This window comes from Salarias fasciatus, chromosome 1 (assembly GCF_902148845.1).
Source record: "Salarias fasciatus chromosome 1, fSalaFa1.1, whole genome shotgun sequence".
NCBI lineage: Eukaryota > Metazoa > Chordata > Actinopteri > Blenniiformes > Blenniidae > Salarias > Salarias fasciatus.
Window position 1 is genome coordinate 2,719,872 of NC_043745.1, and position 10,435 is coordinate 2,730,306.

Below are 10,435 nucleotides of genomic sequence, written 5' to 3' on the forward strand. Positions count from 1 at the left end.
AGAAAAAAAAAAAACATCCAGGAGGTGGAAAGGCAGGGGAAAAGTCAAGGACAGAATGAAAAAAATTAATAATCTTAGGCAGAGATGAGACAGTAGCAGCATGAAATATTCATTATTAATTCATTCAGACATTTCCAAATTACACATAAACACATATCCATACAAAAGAGAGAGAGAGATTCTATTAAAACTTGAATATATCTATAATAATCTATAGACACACACAAGAACACCCATGCACGTGCACACACGTATATCTAGTTGAACATGTTTGAAAAGGGGTAGGAAGAAGTAAGCGTCTGGTAATCCTAATCTTTCTCCAGTATTCAATAATCAATTTTAGGATTAATCTTCTTTCCAAATCCTGTCTCATTGAAAAATATGCAGTCCAACATACACACATGCATACACACTTAAACAAAGTATGACTGTCATCTCGTATCCATGTTCTGATCCGCTGTTCTGAATTTGCCATATCTGGGAGTTTCAGGAGTCAAAAAGACAGCCTGCCTCAGGAACTATTCTGACGGCTGTTTTTTGCAGCGTGAACAACAGTCAGAGTGAGGATTTAGGTGTTTCCCTAAACCAAGGTCAGTATGGCCAGAATAGCCAGCAATATAGATTATGGATTGTATTGTATCTTGTTTTAGTTTGAACCTGTTTAATTTGAGGATTCCAGCAAATGTTGTGGTCAGCCACACCCAGAGACGGATTTCTATTAACTTTTATTAACAGTCTTCAAAATCACTGCTTGTCACTCATAAACTCTCTCATTTCTTACAGTCTGCAGGGGCGTTTGGCGGGCGGCACTGTAGCAAACACACCTTTCAGATACACTTTTACACTAAAAAGCAGCTTTTCAGCACAGCTCTAAGCTGCTTTGTTTCCAAAATCAGAGCAGACGCTCACATTTGTTTTGCAGAATGTCACCAGTTGTTACTGTGCTGTTGTCTTTGTTGTTGTGCAGGCGTCTGAGACAAACAGAGCGCTCTAAAAATAAATGTGATGTGACTTGACCTCAGCTCCAGCTTGTCCCAGGGTCAGTCGCAGGCTTTATTTGGCCCGAGTCACCGGCACGCCGTCCTGATGATGATATGCAGCAAAATGTGTTAATGCATATTCATAGCTGTCTCATTTTATGCCCGGGAAAATCTCAACTGTGCCACACACACACACATACATGTGCACACACACACACATACACACACACACACACACACAAACTTGTGATGATTTACAACCACACACAACTGCACATGTGCACAGCACACTGACACATTCTCACATGCACCAGTGCACAGCTGTTTGGGTTTTTAAACATGGTTTTAATGCATCTGAGGGTGTCAACAGATGACACCACCGTATCTTCTGCTTTTTGTTGGCGTTTTGATTACAGGGTGTAAAATCATCCCCGTTCCAACAGGGCACACGTGACCCCATTGAAAGGAACATTAATTCAATCTTTACATGCTATTATTTTCATGGCTGGGGCTGCTTTATGACAAATTACGGCATTTTATTTCATTATTGAGGCTAATTTACCGGCGTGACTGCGTTCCCCACACCTGAGTCTTCCCCCACTGATATAGTTATTCCTACATCACCCAGAATGCTGCTGCAGCACATCATCAGAAGGGAAACACGAACCTGTCTCACGATGGTCAGACCTCTGTTCAACTTCCCTATTAGTGGCTGAGCGATCTAACAGAAAGAGAAGGTGTAACTTTAACAAGTATATATACCAGAAAGTGTCATCTCTTAACACTTAACACATTTTAAAAACTGCAACTTGCAGAGAGAAAGTGTGTGAATGTGAGGAACAGGATAGGGTGGTGCACTGTGACACTGTGGTGCACGTATCTGAATGGATAACCATTCCTCCAGACATCCTGTACCTCTGGAAAGAACAGGACTGCAGAGGTAAAAACACCTGCTCAGCAGCCTCATGAAGACAATGTGCTCTGACGAAGAGACAGGTTTGGAGTTTGAGAGCATTGTTCCTATAAGAGGATAAAAAGAGTGCAATGATGCAAGGGGAGATTTTTCCTCCCGTGATCTGCTTGCGGGCACGATGCCACAGTCCTCTGCAAAGAGAAACATTTCATGTGGATGTGTAACTTTGTAATCCTGCAATGACTGTCACCAAACTGAAGACGGAGCACTGCTAACCCTCATTTCACATGTGAACGACGCACTCCAGACAGCTCCCAGGAACCCAGAAACCAGCTTCACTCTGGAAATGATGCACTTTCTGAAATGATCCAGTATGTTTAGAGAATGGTGGCTTGTCTTGTGCATGAAAACACTGTAATTTTTTTTAGTATTTTCAATCATTTAACCAGTTTGTTTTTAGTTTGACTTGTAGTAGTCACGCAAAGTTACAGTAATTGTGGTCGACAGATGTCATGGTGGAGACAGTCAGTGCTATTCACCTCAACTTGTCAGTGGTTTTAATTTTATGGCTGATTGGCACAATCTGTCCCCACATGTTTGCTCGAGAAGGAAGGAAGACTTGGAGGGATACGGGGAGATGGCTTTTACTCGTGTTTGGGGTACATTTCCCCTCTTCAGAAAGCAGTTTCCTTGAGCGAAGTGCGTTTGGAGATGTGTAGTGGAAATCTGTCTGGATGTCAGCAGATGTTGTTGCTGGCATATTTTCCTCCTTCATGCACTTTTGCTGTTTATTTTTATTTACTTATTTCCTGAGTAAATCACATCCATCTGTTGATGCTGCAGGAGCCTTTATCAAATGACAACTACATCTGCTACTAAAACTTGACTTCAGTCCTGCGTTATCCGAATCAGCGAGGTAGGAATTCTCCTTAAATGTCACGCCTGCTCTCATTGTAATGTTTTATGCTCTCAGCCGTGCAGGTGTGGATCTCTCCTGCCAGGCTGAACAGGAGGACAGTGCTTAATGGTATTTAAAGCCGGGGCGCTGGTGTCGAGAAACCACACAGCTCCGACTCAGGCGGCCCCTGGGAGACGGAGGGGGGGGAGGGGGTTCAGGTGGATCATCTCTGTTCTCTGCTTCTCCTCCGAGGCCCCGGCTGTCTGCTCCGTGACTCGCTTTCACTGTCAAGCCAAACTGAGTAAATCCCCGCAGTGAAAGCCCCGCGCTCCAGGTTCACGCTTTTTTTTCCTCGCTGTTTTAAACCTGCTACACACACACCCCCGTTGTGCTTCCAGAGTTCATTTTGTGGCTGTGAAAGGAGGAGCGGGGGCTTCAGGTGCGCTCAGTTTTCATCAGCGGCCGGAACCAATGGGAGCAAAAGGCAGAGAAAAATAAAACAAGGCGAGTGAATGGGAAAATGTAAGCAAAATGGATATGCGGCGCACATATTGATGTGCGTTGTTGGCGAAAGGCAGAAACAGATTGGTCCTTTCTTTGGCAATAAAGATAATACTCTAAAAAGGCCCATCTGTCTTATTGAATTCCAGCAGCCACAACACACACACACACACACACACACACACACACACACACACACACACACACACACACACACACACACACACACACACTCATACCCACACACACTGCCTATTAAATGCACTCACGTCATACACAACACACACATATGCTGAAGGGCTACTACCCAGCTGTGTCTTCCATTCATAAATGTCACTGAAGCTGTGCTCAGGATGATGAATCTCAGATTTGCCCCCTATTTGCATAATAAATGATCAACATGCAGGATCAGAGGTCAACCAAGAGGCTCCAGCTCTTCAGTGGCTTCAGCGGCGCACAAACTCTGAAGTCAGTTGTTTGTTTGATACCTTTTTGTCTACACCGATCAGCCATAACATTATGAACACTGACTGTCACTATCTTTTTTTGTCTTTATCGCAGCACCTGTTTAAAAGTGGAGATATGTTAAACAGCAATGGGACATATTGTCCTCATAGATGATTTATTAAAGCAACACGAAGAAACTTTCAGTTTTCGTTGATTTTGGCGGCGCCAGTGGACAAAAGCGGTAGTGTTTTGCCTGACCGAATACTACAGTTCCCATGAGGACTAGCACGTGGCATGGTAAAATGCTGCTCCCGGTGGCGTGCTGTCGGACTGAACTCACCTTCATTTGTTTCCAGTGGCTGTGTGAAGGACGGATAGCGACGAGGTAATGAATCTAATGGTGGCTAAACAATGTTCTATCATGATGTGACGCATGCCATAAAGCAGTCCGCACATTTGGAGTTTTTTAGTGAGCAGGGTTCCTACCACCCTCCTCACAGCTGCTCAGTCCAAGTGAAAGCAATACTGACGCCCTCAGCCCGTGACAGAGGGTCATTCAACTAGCTGTAAGTCGATGTATCATCACAAAAGATAATAAAATGTTTTATTAAGGTTGAAAAGTTCCTTAATGTAGGTTTAAAAACAAAGCATCAGTAAATATTCTGAGTCCCAACTGAGCCAGTCTCTGGGTCTGCTGCTGTTGCAGGGTGTTCCTGGTCTAGGGAAGGCCAGCCAGAAGATTCCAGTTCAAATAGCTGCCAGACCTTTCTGAGTGGAGTTTGCATATTCGCCCCTTGTTTGAGTGTATTTCCTCCACATACATCAGTTTCCTCCTAAAATTCTACAACCTTATTTAGCAGATGCTTTTGTCCAAAACGACGTACAATGCTTGGAGGCAATTCAGGGTTCGTTGTCTTGCCCAAGGACACTTCAACATGCAGATAGGGGTAGACAGGAATCAAACTCACAACCGCCCAATTGTAGGACAATCGCTCTCCTCACTGAACCACAGCCACCCAAAATTTGCATTGCATCTGTTGGAAACACAGGGTTTGGCCCCATTGACATGGTTTGAGAAACAAGCAGATTGAATGTTGGTCCACTCGTAGGTGCTTTCTGCATATAAACCACTGCAATACACTGAACATTAGCAATGAGGGAACCCATTTCATGCACTGCCTGGGAATTGAACCCAGATCACAAGAATGGGAGTCTTGCATGATGCCACTACACCAGCAGTGCTGTTGAAAACATGCTAAAAAGCATGCATGTGAGGCGACGTGGTGACCCTAACTTATTCCTAGGTGTGAGTGTGTGTGTGTGTTTGTCTCTGTGTGTTTGTCCTGTGATGGACTGGAGACCTGTCCGGGTGTATCCTGTCCTCAACCTTAGTCAGATTCACTCCAGACTCCATGATTGACCCCGCGCACAACAACACAATGGATGAGTGGATGAACAGAAGGATGGATGGAAGGATAGAAGATGGGTGGATAGATGAAAGGATCGATGGATGGATGGATGGATGCATGGATGGATGGATGGATGGATGAATGGATGGGTGGATGGATGGATGGATGGATGAATGGATGGGTGAATGGATGGGTGGGTTGATGGATGGATGGATGGGTGGCTGGATGGATGGATGGATGGATGGATGGGTGGATGGGTGGCTGGATGGGTGGATGGATGGGTGGGTGGATGAAGGATGGATGGATGGATGGATGGGTGGGTGGGTGGGTGGATGGATGGGTGCGTGGATGGATGGGTGCATGGATGGATGGATGGATGGATGGGTGGATGGATGGATGGGTGGGTGGATGGATGGATGGATGGATGGATGGGTGGGTGGGTGGATGGATGGGTGGGTGTATGGATGGATGGATGGATGGATGGATGGATGGGTGGATGGATGGATGGATGGATGGATGGGTGGATGGATGGATGGATGGATGGGTGCGTGGATGGATGGGTGGCTGGTCTCACAGTAGAAAGGATCTGCTGGTAAATCTTTGGTGCCGGATGCCACAGCGTGCCTCGGAGGTCCAGCTCAGTCCGGGCTCTGTGGATCAGGGTTGGACTTGGTTGCGTTGCACCAACATGGTCATGTTCCTGAAGAGTGAGGCTGTCAACCATAAAGTCTGTTTCTTTAAAGAGAGCTTCTCACTCTTCTCACTCCACAGAAGCCCAGTTCTTTAGAGGTGACAGATTAGCGTGGCGCCCGGACGACCATCCCTTTCACATATCCATGTGAGCTCCTCGAGCCCCCACAGCTCCCATTTCATGTCTCATCCCATGTTACATGTCATGAGACAACAACAACAACTGGGCTACTTCCCCAGCAGAAGGAAGACTTACCCAGTTTTATGAATAAATGCTGTGGCTTCTTGATGTATGTGTAAGAAAATGTGGCTTCAGCCTGGTGACAAAAGGCAGCCAGAGTGTTGCATCAGACTGCACATTGTGTTTGGACGAAACCCTCAAGACGCAGAATCTGCTCTTGATTTAGGGCATTTTCAAAGCAATTAATCCTCTTTCTCTCACAGCTAAATCTTTTAAAGTGTTGCGGCTGTAAGAGTGGTGGCTGTATAACACGTTTGGCACAAGGCGAGAGCTGTAGTCAGAAAAAACATGATCAAATATACATTCATGCTTTAGGCCAGGGTCCCTTGTGTCACTGCTGTAGACCAAAAGGCTTCTATCATGCCAAGAATTACTGCGACCAAATAAAATGCTCTTGTGTTTTGACCTACATACTGAGCACTGAACTTGATCCGGCTATGAGAGCACACAATGCATATACACGTGCACTTGAATAATAAATTTTTAAAACTGAGACAGTTTGACTGCCAGGCAGCCACAAGTTTCTGAACACTGTAGAGCTTCTCTTTATTTCAAAGTACAACGGCTTAGTTTGGATGGAAGCTAGCAACAGCTACATCATATTTCACCATGTAATGAAGTCCTGCAATTTTCTCAAAGGGTGTTTTATGACTGTTTCTGGCAGTAACTCTGGAGACAGACAGAAAATGAGACGGGAGGGAGGTGTGGAATGACATGCACTATAGACCCTCCAGCTGGGAATCACCTCTCAGGGCCTTTTGGTGTCAACATTTGGTAGATTATGTGCAGCATAACTACACTGCAGATTAACGACCCTTCAGTTCATAAATACATGCTCCTGGAGCTTGGAGCTCAAATAGTTAACAGTTGTTAGAGTTTAACGCCCAACTCTGTAGTACTGATGTCAACAAGCAACGACAGTTTAGATCCCAGTGCACAAGCAGAAAAGTGACCAACAACCTTGTAGTTCTCCCACACTTTTGACTTTGTGACAGATCCTTTCAGATATTGTCTTGTTTTTCTTTTTCTTTTTTTAGCCCAAATATTTTTTTTTTTTTTGCTGCAAGACTCTTCTAGCTCTTTCCACAAACTAGTTTAACTTCATTATATCACATTTTCAAGACTCGTTGTTCCATCCAGTCACTTAACGATGCAGGTTAAACCCTCATTTGAATGCTCCTGTTTGTCGTGATTCTCAGTTTATCACCTGAAAACAAGAGCCAGACCCTCCAGGAGAAGAAATTCAGCATGCTGTATAGGAGATCTTCCTTTTTCTTGTCTGAAGGCACATCAGTTGTAGGGCGGCAGTGGCTTAATTGTATCGATTCTCCAATTTCAAGGATGATGGTTCGATACCACACTTTACCACGTCCATGTGCCGATGAGTTCTTGGGTAAAAGCCAGGCCTGCTACACTTTGCACAGCAGCCTTTTGCTTTCAGAAAGTGGGTTCGGGGATGACTGTGAAGAAACCTTGTGGAGTATTTTGAAAAGACTGAAGAAATTAAGTGAAGTAGTTCGATGAAGTCTATTGAAGTGAAGCCGCTCGCTGCAGGCCGCCATCTTGAAAAATTTAAAGCTCAGACAGAGCATTTAAAACCTTTAGTTGAGGTAATCTGTGGGCTACAAGGAAAACAATCTTGAGGACAACCGATTTCTGTTGTTATTTAAACACCATGCAGTCAGACTTCAAAATAAAATGTGTGTCGTGTTTTTGCCTTAATATTCTATTTTTTACTTCTTCTGGTAGAATTCAGATCAAAAACGTCATGTAGTCATCATACGCATTAGAAGAATGAACGGGTTTTGTACTTCGTCACTGCTGAGAAGCCAAATGACACCAAAATGGCTCAAAACAGCTCTGTGACCGGAGCAGCTCCGTGTTGCCAGATTGGGCGGGTTTGTTCCAAATCAAGCGTCTTTTTTGAGCACGTCGGACGGGTTGATGAAATAATTATGTGTTTATGACGAGTTTTTTATCATACATATACGGTTTTAACGTGCATTTTCATCCAAGACGGCGGTTTGGGCTGCTTTCTGTTGAGTAAAACGGGTTTCAAATTGTCTACGGGGGATAACGACAGATCTGGCAACCTCCTCCGGCTTGAGTGCGGAGACACCGCAGGCGGTGTGAATCACAGTGCTCCGGTGTACGTAAGTCTCATGTTCCTGCAGAAGCCTCTGAATCACACACGTTCAGTGTAAAGACGAGGGTTAAACTCCATGTGAGCCCTTTGGAGTCAGGAGTCAATCATTCCCAGTGATTCCCATCCTGTGCTGAAAGTGGTAAAACTAAGTGAACAGTGGGATTGTTTTCACCTCCAACAAGCTCCTCGAGCTCACGAGAAATTCCGGACAGTTCCTCCATAGCAATGTGCCTTGGCTCCGCCGTGGTCTCAGTGTGGATGACTCCGGAGGTCATTCTGTCGTGCAGAGGTCTGGCTTCTGACTGGGACGCTCCAAAAGGAGGATTTTCATTGTCTGAAGCCATTCTGCAGAAGATTTAGTTTGATGTTTGGGGTCATTGTCCTGCTGCTTCACCCATTTTCTGCTGGCGCTTTGGCAGGCGGACAGCCGTACACACTTCATCCTGTAAAATACCTTGATAAACTTGGGAATTGGTTTTGCCTCCGGTAAAAGCAAGTGCCCGGAGCCTTGAGACGGCAGTGCAGTCACAAATCATGACTCCTCTCTCACCATGCCTCACCTTGAGTACAGTTGACTCATCTGAACCAGCTGCAGTCATGCCTTGAATGAGTTGTTTCTCCGGGGGTCTTTCTTTCTGCTCAATGCTTCTGGTTTCACTTTTATCAGACACTTGTTTCTACCGGAGCTACAACAGTGTACATAATGAGACTGACAGCGCAGAGTCACATTTTCCAGAGTAGTTTCAAAATGAATCTCTTTTTTCTTCGGGCTTCATGCTATGATTATTTTGACATTGTCTGGCTCCACCGCCTTCATCCCTGCAGGGTCCGGCAGGTAGTTGCTTAAGCTACGTTTAAGACACTTCGATAATCACTTCATTTAAAAAAGAAAACTTTACACTGACTCAGCAACAAAGATTCACTGGCCGTGATCCAGTGGCTTTAAAGCTGAGAGGAAGAGCCTGTCACCTTTAGACTGAGCTTCACACCCGATCCTGGACTTCTGTGTAAGTACCTTTTTAACATTAAACTTTGATGCACCACTAGAATCCAAGGTGACTTTGAGGACTTTATGTGCACACTATAGTCGAGTTGTCCCTACTTGTTGTAGATGCCTAAAAATAACATTTATATTTCTCTAAGCTGTGTACTTCACAGATTATGTCCTAATAATGTCTTTTCCTCCTCTACAAAGAGGATGAAAGATTCCGTCTGAGACATAAACTGTCTTTTTTGATACTGATGGTTCAACAGTGAAGACGAGATGAGCCCAGCTAGAGGAAGTGGGTAGCAGCAGTCCTGTGGGGGAACCATATCTGTTTCCTTCCCCTTGAAAAGTTCTGTCTCATTTCTGCTGCTGGTTTCAAGGTCCCAGACTGCCAAATGACGTCATTTCTGGCTCGGGCGCGATGGACAGTCCAAAGTCAGCCAAGTACGCCGCCACATCTGCTTTAATCCAGCCCGCCAATCCAGCATGCCACAGTTATTCAGAATGTTTTCGCTTATTTCCATAATGAAGGGGTTAATTATGCTCATGAGACGCCCCAACGATCTTGTCTTGAGTGTCGGGGACACAGCTGTACGTCTGCGAGCTAAATCATGCGCTAAATGTGTCACCTAGAATTAGACCCATTTGGCCGGGGCTGTCGGTGGGCTGTTTGTCGTGCGAGGGGGAGGCCCAGGCGGCCGCTTGGCTCCGGTCAAGTCAGCAGGGAGCGGGGCGAGGGCAGGGGGAGGCAGGAGGATATCACTCATTACCCACTGGTCCAGACAAGATGCAGCAAGTCAAGCAGAGCTCCCACTGTGTCCCGGAGATCAGATGGACAATAAAGTTTTATGCACCCGTGAACAACAGGAGTGTATTTCACCACGAGTGCAGCATCGGAGGTGCATCATGTCTGCTTTTTATTTCCTTTATGGGGGCTTTGTACTTGTCAGATGAAGAACATGAACAAACCTCTGAGGACAGGAAGGACATTCCTAATTTTTACGTTCAAAGACATAAAAAGGATTTATGTAGAAAAAGCTTTTATGATTCATTCATCTTTATTTCTAAAGCACCAAATACAACAAAGTCATCTCAAGACACTTTGACAGAGAGAAACCAAAACATGAACTGGTAGAACCAGACTCAGAGGAGACTTTCTGCAGAACCAGACTCAGAGGTGAAGTCTTCCCTCACAGGACTGCGGTTTGATTCTTTTGACTTG

At 45.1% G+C, this 10,435-nt stretch overlaps 1 non-coding gene across 1 annotated transcript; it reads right to left on the reverse strand.

Moving 5' to 3' along the window:
• Positions 1–4,910: 4,910 nt before the first annotated feature.
• On the reverse strand, positions 4,911–4,981 carry trnag-ccc (transfer RNA glycine (anticodon CCC)). The gene has a single exon. It is a non-coding gene; the product is annotated as a tRNA-Gly (tRNA).
• Positions 4,982–10,435: the final 5,454 nt, after the last annotated feature.